The sequence below is a fragment of the Corvus brachyrhynchos genome, unplaced genomic scaffold (genome assembly GCF_000691975.1).
Source record: "Corvus brachyrhynchos isolate BGI_N302 unplaced genomic scaffold, ASM69197v1 scaffold37, whole genome shotgun sequence".
In the NCBI taxonomy this organism is placed as follows: Eukaryota; Metazoa; Chordata; class Aves; order Passeriformes; family Corvidae; genus Corvus; species Corvus brachyrhynchos.
In genome coordinates this window covers 2,497,078-2,507,548 of record NW_008239289.1, presented here as the reverse complement: position 1 = coordinate 2,507,548, position 10,471 = coordinate 2,497,078, and positions in this window count along the sequence as shown.

Here is a 10,471-nt window from a genome sequence, read left to right as displayed (position 1 = left end):
ATGCTGTATAGGACATTTATTTTCTGTCTAACTTTACAATGGAAAATGAGCTTGCATTTTCTCATAATAAAATTATTTTTGAGATTTTGAACAAATATACATTAACTGGATTATTGCCAGCAAATGTGCTAATGAACTTCCACAGGCTGCTAGAGACATACTGATAACAGAAGATCCCACTTTTAAGCATCAGCCAGCATGGATAAAAAACCCCTTACTTTATGCAACTGAAAGGAAAAAAGGGAAAAAGGAAGATATTTAGCAGATTAGGTGGAGGAGGGAAGCAAGTTTATGCTCTGAATTTTAGAAGGAAGTGGCTTTACAGGACATTGAAATATTGTGTGAGATTCCTAAATAACGTGGCACAATCCTTTTTGCCTTATTTGAGGAGCTGATCCAGTATGGACTTAATATTTTATTTTATTTTATTTTATTTTATTTTATTTTATTTTATTTTATTTTATGTCACTGCTGTATATTTGTTGTTAAATTAAAACTGCTCAAGGAAAAAAAAAGTTTGAATGGGATTATAATCCTGTTTAGCAGAAAGCTTTTAAAGTGGATATCTGAAACTACATTCTGGGACATCACTGAAAGTCTATTTAGTCAGAAAGTCAGAAATTTCATTTTAGTGTTGATACTGTACTAATTCTGGTGATGTGTTTGGAGTAGAGACCCTATGACTAATAAAGCTTTCATCCAGTCACTGAAAGAAGTTACAGTCACCTAATGGATTACTGAAGATATGAAAGACTGTCAGATCCTACTTATTAGGTTCTAGCATGAAATTAGTTATATTCCCAAGGCATTCTGAAGCAATATTTTCAAGTTGGCTTAATAAGGGTGTTAGAGCATGCCAATTAACTGGCAGCTGAAATAAACAGTAGTTGGAGGCATAAGACTGTTTATATCTGCAAAGCTAATAACATTTTAAATGGGACTTCTTGGTACGGTGGCTCAAGGTGCTGGAAGGAGGCAAGATGTGGAACATACTGTATTCAAAAGACTGTAAGTCAATTCTCAGCACTGCTAGTCAAGGATGGAGACTGCAAATAGAGAAGCAATGAATTTCTGAGAGTCAGTAAGAAGGGAGAAAAGGAGGCAGGGGACTAGCAGTTCACTGAAGGTAGAAACGGGGTATCAAGTGGATACTGCTGAAGCAACCTGTGGTGAGTGATCTGACCAAGTGCCTGCCTTTAAGGCATCACCACAAAGGCACATGATGGAAGAGACTGTGTAAAGGGATCAAGGTAGAAAAGGGAGGAATACATGGAAGTAGCAATATGGCATACTGCTTTTGTGAGACATTGTTTGTAGTAAAGTAGCGCTGTAAACTTTAGAGCTCAGTACTGCCTCGACATGAAATATTAGCTCTTAGATTACTGTTTTACTTGTTCCTACTGCAGCCATGCCACAGAGAATTCATAGGCTCTGACCCATTAGCTGCTGATATGTTAACAAAGCAAAAAATGGTGAATATTGTTATAAGCAACACCACTTGCTGAAACATTTAAATCAACAGTGGAGAAGGTGTCTAACTTTCTGTCAGTCACATTAGGTGGTTATGAATAAAAGAGCATTCTACTTTCTGCATAACTTCGCATAATTAATAGTTTTTCATGCAAACTATTGTTTGCCTTAATTGTTGTTTCAACAGCTGTTTTCATTAAATTGTAAAGCTCTTTGTGTCTAATCCTTTGAGCTACACTATTGATAACAAGAACGCACTGGAGCTAGCTTTAGAGGAAGAGAGTCGCTGCCAAGCTGGAAAGCAGTCATGAAGTTACTTGAGAAATAAGGCCCTACAGTGGGACTGGTTGTGTAGCTAATCCATTAGTCTTTTCAAAAGGACCTTGCTCTACGCCCTTATGGCTAAATTGACCCAACAACCTATCAATGCCTTTATTTGCTGAGTGGTTGTCCATGAAAGGTCTCCGTGCTGGATCCAAGCTGTAATCAAAGCCTCCATCAGTACCAGGGCCCTGATGACACAAATGGCCAAACTTTCAACGAGGCTGGCTGGCTTCCAGCCACGCCATTTTAAAGATACAAAGAGGCTGTGTTGTGCTGTGGAATTCATTTTCTTGTTTATTTCCTACAGAAACAAGAGCATAATCAGCACTCAGTGCATCGGATCAGACCGCTGAGTTGTTGACAGAAGCTTGGAGAGGCTTGCCAGCTTTCCACATGAAACACTGGCTTTCTTCTAATACACCCCCCACCGTCTGTGGCCCTGCCAATTGTAGCACATCAGAGCAACCATTGAGATAATGACCGTGAAGTCTCATGATACACTTTGATGAAGTGTAACATTTTTTAAAGGATTTTTGTCTGTGCCAAAATGATAGAGACAGCTGACTAAAAATCACCCCATCAAAATCAAGGCTGATGAACAGCAGGCAAAGACATGTGCTTCTACAGAGAAAAGGGAGGAGAATTTACAGCCAAAGACTCTCAATGACTATGTGCACCACAGATTCCTTTATTTTGCTTTTAAATGATCCTTTGTTTCAAATGAATGTATGTAACTTTGCCAAGAGGGCAATTTCCCCAAATATTTTTTTTATTCCGCATCAAAAGATGATTCAGCATTTAGCATTTATAATGGAAAATAAATACCTTTTCTATACAAGCTAACTTTGTTTCTTAACGTTAATTTTTTGCAACCTTGCAAAGTAATGTTTTGAAATAGCTGGGACTTAAAACCTCCTCAGCCATTTTAAAATTGTCTAGTGGCAACTCAATGAACCGACTTAGCTTATGGTAAAACAATTGGAGATGTGTTTTCCAAGCAAACCACAGGGAAAAGAAACAGCAAGACGGTCACTTAGACTTTTACCCTGCTTGCTACAGCAGTCCAATATTTTTTGTAACAGGAAATTCATTACTAGCAATGGATTCATTGATACACACCAGTGCTAAGGAGCCTGGTTTAGGAGGTTAGAGAAAGCCTGCAGAATTTCTTGAACTGGCTATTTACTGTGGATCTAGACCACCCCACTGTGCTGATGGAACTGCGGTTAGAAGGTCTTTGAGCCGAATCAATTTGAGTTGGAATTTTCCCAGTGTATCACAGTTACATAAACACCTGTGCAAAATATCTCTGAGCTGAATTAATAGTATAGGGGTGCCAGTGGGGGAGGGGAAGAAAGGAGAGAAATGGAGCGGGAAAGAGAAAGCTGTTTTCAGTAGTTTTCAACACTTCTTTCTTTCAAAAAGTGAGTCTGGAGGACTGTGTTTTAAACTGTCTTTACTATAACCAACACAAGAGCTCATGCATGTTTATTTTTTTGTCTCCTCAGTACTGTAAGCCTAGAACAATGCTTCTTAAAGTCTCTTTTTCTCTCTCTTCTGTACTTGTATTAAATTATATTTTTTTCCAAGCTCAAATTTACACAGCATGCTGGAGATATACAGTGGCAAAGAAGGATGCAGTAGTCTTCTGGAACATATCAAAAGTACTGGCAAGAGAACAAAAGTACAAACTTCACTTTGAACCCAGGTACACAGCATGCTGCAACCAACAGTGTTATAAGTGTGCAGAATTCCGCGCTTTCCACAAGATAGATGTAGAATACATATAGGGTTTTTTGCTTCAGTTTACATCTTATGTCTGGCTTTGAAGAAAGAGGAAAAATTTGGAAGAGAAAAAAAGGGGAGACGGGATCTATCTTGCAGTGGGGATTTGTGGAGGTTCCAGCAGTCCTGTCTACTTTCCTAGAAATGCTTAGTTAAAGGGGGAGACGGTGCAAAACACTTCAGTGCAAAAGGATACTTCCTACTGTGACTCAGCCTCTGTAGTAGAGTGAAGAAAATACTGCCACTTTGTCTTCTCTGGAGATAGCTCTATGCTTTGCAGTCTTGATATAAAATAAGATAGACAGTATGTGGTTGCTTTCTGTATCTGGGGAAGAAATGGATCAAACTTGAGCAGATTTCATGTGGTTTGTGCATAACAAAAACAGGTAGAAGTCTCACTCTGTTAGCCTCCATCTCAACAAATACAAAGCTGTTCAAATTTGCCAAGTAGCGGCACAGACTCTATCGATGTACTTGCAGGATTGAGCTTCTCTAAGTTTCAACAAACCAGGTTTTCATATCTCTACTTCATTTACAAGTGGAGCCTAGGTTGTGCCTCACAGCAGGGATGTCCATTGTCCTTCCATGAACACACAGAATCATAAAATCATAGAATAGTTTGGGTTGGAAAGAATGTTTAAATGACATAAAGTCTGACCCCCCTGCAATGAGCAAGGACATCTTCAACTTGGTCAGGTTGCTCAGAGCCCTGTCCAACCTACCTGTGAATGTTGCCAGGGATGGAGTGTCCACTACCTCTCTGGGAAACCTGTGTCAGTGTTTCACCACCCTCACTGTAAAAAACTTCTTCCTTATATCTAGCCTGAATTTACCCTCTTTTAGTTTAAATGCATTACACCATGTCCTATCAAACAGGCCCTGCTAAAAAATTCTGTTCCCATCTTTCTTTTAAGTTCCTTTAGGTAATGAAAGGCTGCAATAAGGTCTCTCTGGAGCCTTTTCATCTCCAGGCATAACAATCCCAGCTGTCTCAGCCTGTCTTCATAGGAGAAGTGCTCCAGTCCCCTAATCCTCTTCATGGCCCTTCTCTGGACTCTCTCCAACAGATCCATGTCCTTCCTGAGTTGGAAATCCCAGAGCTGGATGCAGCACTGCAGGTGGGCTCTCACCAGAGCAGAGCAGAGGGGCAGAATCCCCTCCCTTGCCCTGCTGCCCCCACTGCTTTGGACGCAGCCCAGGATACAATCGGCTTTTCAGGCTGCAAATATATATTGCTGGGTTATGTCCAGCTATTTGTCCATCAGTATGTCCAAGTCCTTGGGAGAGCTGCTCTCAATACATTTCTCCCACAGCCTGTACTGATAGCAAGGGGTTGCCCCAACCCTGGTGCAGGATTTTGCACTTGTTCTTGTTGAAGGGCCCACTTCTTGAGCTTTTTCAAGTCCCCCTCTGGAATGGCATCCCATCCTTCATGAGTGTCAACTACATGACTTAGCTTGATGTCATTTGGAAACTGCTGGGGGTGCATTCAATCCTAGTCTTTATATCAATGATGAAGATATTTAGCAGCTATTAAGATATCCCAGTCCAGGCCCCTGTGGGACACCACTTGATGCTGATCTCCATGTGGATCTGAAGGTCAGTGGGATATTGAGCCATTGAACTCTACTCTCTGGATGCGACAATCCAACCAATTGACATCCAGCAAACAGTTCATCAATCAAACCCATCTCTCTCCAATTTAGAGAGAAGGATGTTGTAGAGGACCATGTCAAAGGCCATACATCATTGAATGCTGGGAAGACAGTGCCTGAAACCCTTTCCAGTTATTGGGTGTTATAGCATGAATAACTGTTTAAGAAGTCCATCTAGTCATGTTTGCTGATAGCATGGTGAATGTTCTGTACACCCAATGCAGGCATCCAAGCGCAATCTGCAGTCATAAATGAGCAGAGTGCAAAGGTACATCCACCCTCTTGATTTCTCAGAGGCAGAAGTCATGAGCAAGCTTTCACCAGCACATCCCAAATGCCTCACCATCTGTTAATAGCAACAGGTCTTTTGACATTAGTGTCACACTTGAAACGCTGCATCTGTGGGGTGATGGCCAAATTTTCAATAATGTGGTTTAGTGATACTAACAGTAGAAGCACTTTCCTATCTTTACAGAAAAAACTAGAGGAGGCAAAGAAGTGAATCCATCACTAGAGGAAGTGCTGGGATTGCACAAGGTGTGTGTGTGTGTGTGTGTGTGAACATGAGTGAACCAAGAACTATTCATAGAGTTTGAGAGTGTTATTTCCCATCTCCTTCCTGTTTTTTGAAAGAATGTCCTGAGAGTATTAATTTTGGAAAGCAGTTCAAACAATGAGGTTATTCAAGCTGGCCTTATTTTTGCAGGCTGGTGAAAGCCAGCACACATGAAATAGGTAAACTTCCAGCAGCCTGGATGGGAATCAAAATAATTAGAACATTTAAGAGATTTGTACCTTAGAGGCAAAGGTTGTCATCCTCCCACGTCCATTTTCATTCACATATCATAAAACTGGATAGGAAGGGGAGGACTGAGTTAGGCAGTTTTGCATCTCTGAGTGGGCATCTGTCAGTGATAAGCAATTTTGATGGAACTTTGCTGCAGGGAATATTCAACAGTAATATATTCCTAGCTGTACCAGTGAATTTATTCATTATGAATGCCAGCATGAGAAAGCTGAATGAAGTCAAGGGAAATGAAGAAAAGGTTGTGTGGAGAAGAAAATGAAAAGAAGAGGCGGAGGGTGGGGGGAAAAACAGTTAGCAATGTAGACACATATGTTTCAAAGCTTCTCAGATTTCCTGAAACTGAGCCTAACTGAAATGAGTAATAGTTAGAATTCAAACACAGTATCATGACAATCCAGGCATTTTGGAAACCACTTCCCCACAGAGTCTTTAAGGACTACTTGATGTTGAGGATTATGGTTGGAGGAACTAACATCTGCTGTATTCTCCCAAAGCCATGCATATGATTTCATTTTTCCTCCTGTCTTTTAATGATGAAGATTTTACTCTCTTTTGTTGTTTTGTTTCATTTTCTTATGTTTTGACTTGTGGAATCAGAGTAGATCAAATAAAAAAAAGAGCAAATTGAATGCATTTATTTGTTTCTAGCTTTCTTTTTATAAATAAACTAACAAATTAGAAGAAAATTGAATTCTTGAGAGGAAAATAATTAAACAAATAATGTTAAGTGCTTCCTACAAAAAAGACTGGCATCCTAACATACGTTCTAAAGTTAGTTGTGAAACTGTTGCATTAGGTGCCTATGAGTATACACCTAAGTCATGAAAATCTTAACAGGAAATGCAACAGAAATATTCATGTGAAAATTGTTAATTTTTTTACATGTGTTTTTATTTATATTTTTTAATAATTGATCAATTTTTGTACATGACAGTAATGAGTAATTTGAAATAATTCAATGCTAACATCGTCAAGCAACAAATTAATATTTATTGCATGAAAATAAAAATTATTTTTAAAAATCAGGAAAATCTATGCTACTGTATTCAAAGAGGGGAACAAAATGTGTTCTTCTACTTTTCCCATCCCACTACATGAAACTATTTGCCAAACAAAATACTGGGCTATTAAAATACAGTTTTGTGGAAAACAGTATGATTTCAGTGGTAAGTTCTTTGTATTTACCTTGTAACGTACTTAAAACCTAAGATGCAAAATAGAGATAACATAGAGTAATGAAGAAAACTTTAATGCTTTTTTTCTGCCTTTTACCTTTTCTCACGCTCTAACTTTTTATAAAGTATATGGGCATTTTAAAGCTAAGTAATGGATGATATTATGTCATTAATATAAAAAAAATACGGGTGCCTGCAGGGTAAATTGTTTTAATCACAGATGATGTAGTGATATTTGAAGAAGAATGAGGAGGAAGTATTTAGTCATCTTTTGCATGAATTCCATTTACATACAAAAACTTACATCAAAGGATGACAGTAAAGCCCCAACTGGCCAATCCTTTCTGCAACATCTAAAAGAAAAAGTTTTGCTGAGATATATGTTCATACATCTTTTTCCAGACTATCAGCATCTATAACCAGTCTAAACAGTCATCATGGGACTTACTAGAGACTGTCAATGTCTTGGATCTTGCATTTAGTGACAGTGGGAATGATGTATTTTTTAATTTGTTCACTTAGTCTTAAATCATTATTGATAATTTTAATATTTTTTCTAGTTAAATTGGAGGTACTAAAAAAAGGCAAAGGCACTTTCACAAAGAGAGAACCAAAATCTTCATCTCCCTGATTAAAGGAAGTTTTACTGGTGGGAAGTGGAGCTATCAGCAGCATCAGACTCCAAGACAACATTTATAACAAATCACCCAATTGCATATGTAGGAATAGTGGCCCTTGGCTGAATGCAATGAACAGTTGTTGTGATCCAAAGAGAGATTACATTTCATATACACTAAAAACTCCCTTAAGATACAGTGAGAAAGAATATTTGCTCTTGTACTCATTGCACTGAAAGATTTTTAGCTGCTAGGAAAGAAATGGATTTTTCCCTCTTGTTCAGTATTTTTTTAAGAATTATTTTTCTCTGAAGGACTGTTGGCCTCTGGCAAATTCTGAGTTTTAAAATACAGTGTCAGTAAATTAAATTCGGAGCCCACTGAAGTCAGCTGAGTTTTGCCATTGAAATCTGCAGAGGCAGGATTTTGCCTACTGTTTGGAAAACATTGCTTGCAGCAATCAAATAGCAACCATTGCTGACATCTAGCAGAGAAAACACTAACTACTCAACTGTCAGTAGCACTCAACTGTTGCTTCTTCTTCCTGTGCAGACACCAGGCTTTTGTGACCGTAACAGACAAGTGCTTAGAAATAATCTGTGCTCAAATTAGCAGAAATCCCATGGCCAAGCCCTCTCTCAACTTTAAGTTAAGGGCCATTACCTCCTTATATTTTCTCCTTCAGTCAGATGCCTTAAACTGGACCATGACAGAATCTGTCCAGCACAGAAGAGCAGGGCTTAAAAGTCTCAGGACAGACTTCAAATATCTACTGGTATGGTGAAAAGCATGAGCATTCTTGTGCAAAGTTATGTAGACATGGTCCTGGCTTTGGGACATAAAACTAGATAGATTAGCTTTGACAGGATAGCTCAAACACTTACAAGAAGTCTATCCTTGTGAAATTCCTTTATTGCCATTAAAGGAAAAGCACTAAATCCAGATAATTTCACTTTCCGTTATCATACCAGAACTGGAAAATACAAGAAGTCGTTCATCAGAGATTCAGACTCGGGAAGGTGTGAAAACTGACGTTTGCTAATTATGATTTTTTACCTTCTTGCTTTGTACTATGTCTACTCTTCTGCTTAGGCGAAACATCTAGTTTCTGCTTCTACTGCACTGTGGCCTCTAGGGGCTCATAGCATTTTTTTTAGAGCATGTTCTGTGTATTGAAAGCATTTTGTGAGAGAATGATTGAAATAGTTTAGTGAGAGGTCTTTTAAGCTTACTGAATTTAGGTATCTTTATCCACAACCCTCAGATTAACAATGCTGCTCCTCTTTACATCATCTGTCCTTGAGAAATCCTGTATACACTGTGGTTGCTGTGAGAGATAAAGATGCACAGAAACACAGCTGCAAAGATAGAGGCCCATTTTAATGAGGTAGGTCTCTGTTTTAGAGAGTAGTAGGTATTGTGTGAAGTGATTATTTAGAGCGTCTATGAACCCTGAAGTAAAATGATGAAAACTTGGTTTTCCTTCAGGAAACTATTTTAAATTTCAGTGGTTACATCGGAATTTGGGACCTTCACTAAAAAACTGGATATGGTTTCAATGAAAGAAAATAATATTCTAACTTTAAATCAATATCCAAACTTGATTTATGAAAATATGTTTTTCTTCACAGCTCTGGGATCCTGATCCTATTGTGAAGTGTTCCTTTTTCTTATTTTTTTTCATATTTATTTTCTACCTAAAAACATTACAGAATTAAGGAAAGTTATATTAGTCCATTTGTGCAAATGTGTATCTGTGTGAGTATAGGGACAAGTAAATCACTCTAACAATGAGAATGGCTTTAAAACAAAGAGACTTTTGAAGTAATAAGACTGTGGAAGTTTTGAATCTTCAGCTCATAGTTAATTTGACAATGGAAATGTAATTCTTTGAAATGGGCTGCCCTGTCTGCATGAACTGTGCAAGAGACACCTGTGTCTGTGAAACAACACTTTCAGTCACCTCTTGCTTAATCTTCAGTGGATTTAATTTATCTAGCAAAGTTAGACTGATCTTTTCAGCTGTGGATTCACTTCACAGCTGGGCAGTATACTAAAATTTAGTAAAGACACCTGGGCAGTATACTGGGCAGTATACTAAAATTTAGTAAAGACACCTGTCTCACTGCCATTCAGTAAATGACAAAACTGTGACATTTTTTCACAGGAACTGGACAATAATTTTACTCTTCATATTGTGATTAATTTGATGTTAGGTACTGTGCTCTGAGAAAAATCCACTATTTATTTACCCTAGAATTAATATTCCAGTGTTTCATAACCTTTCATTAAACCCCATGCATTTTTCTCATCTTTTGCCTTGTTCTAATCACATATAAATTGGTACAGTGCAGTGTTTGTCTTGCTAACTGCTACTCACTCAACAGAAATTAAGTGATTGCTTTCCTTTGTGATTTGTAAGCTCTTCCAGGCATAATTTTGCTTTCTGCCAACCACCCATATTCATTTGTTAACATAGCTCCTTTTGTAGAATGACTATTGATTTAGAAATTCCCAATTAGAAAATGTGTATCCCACTTTGTTTTATCCTGCATGTGAATGTGGAGTGACTAATGTGCTGAAATCATAGCATCAGGTCATATAATTTATTATTCCATAATGACACTATTCATCTAG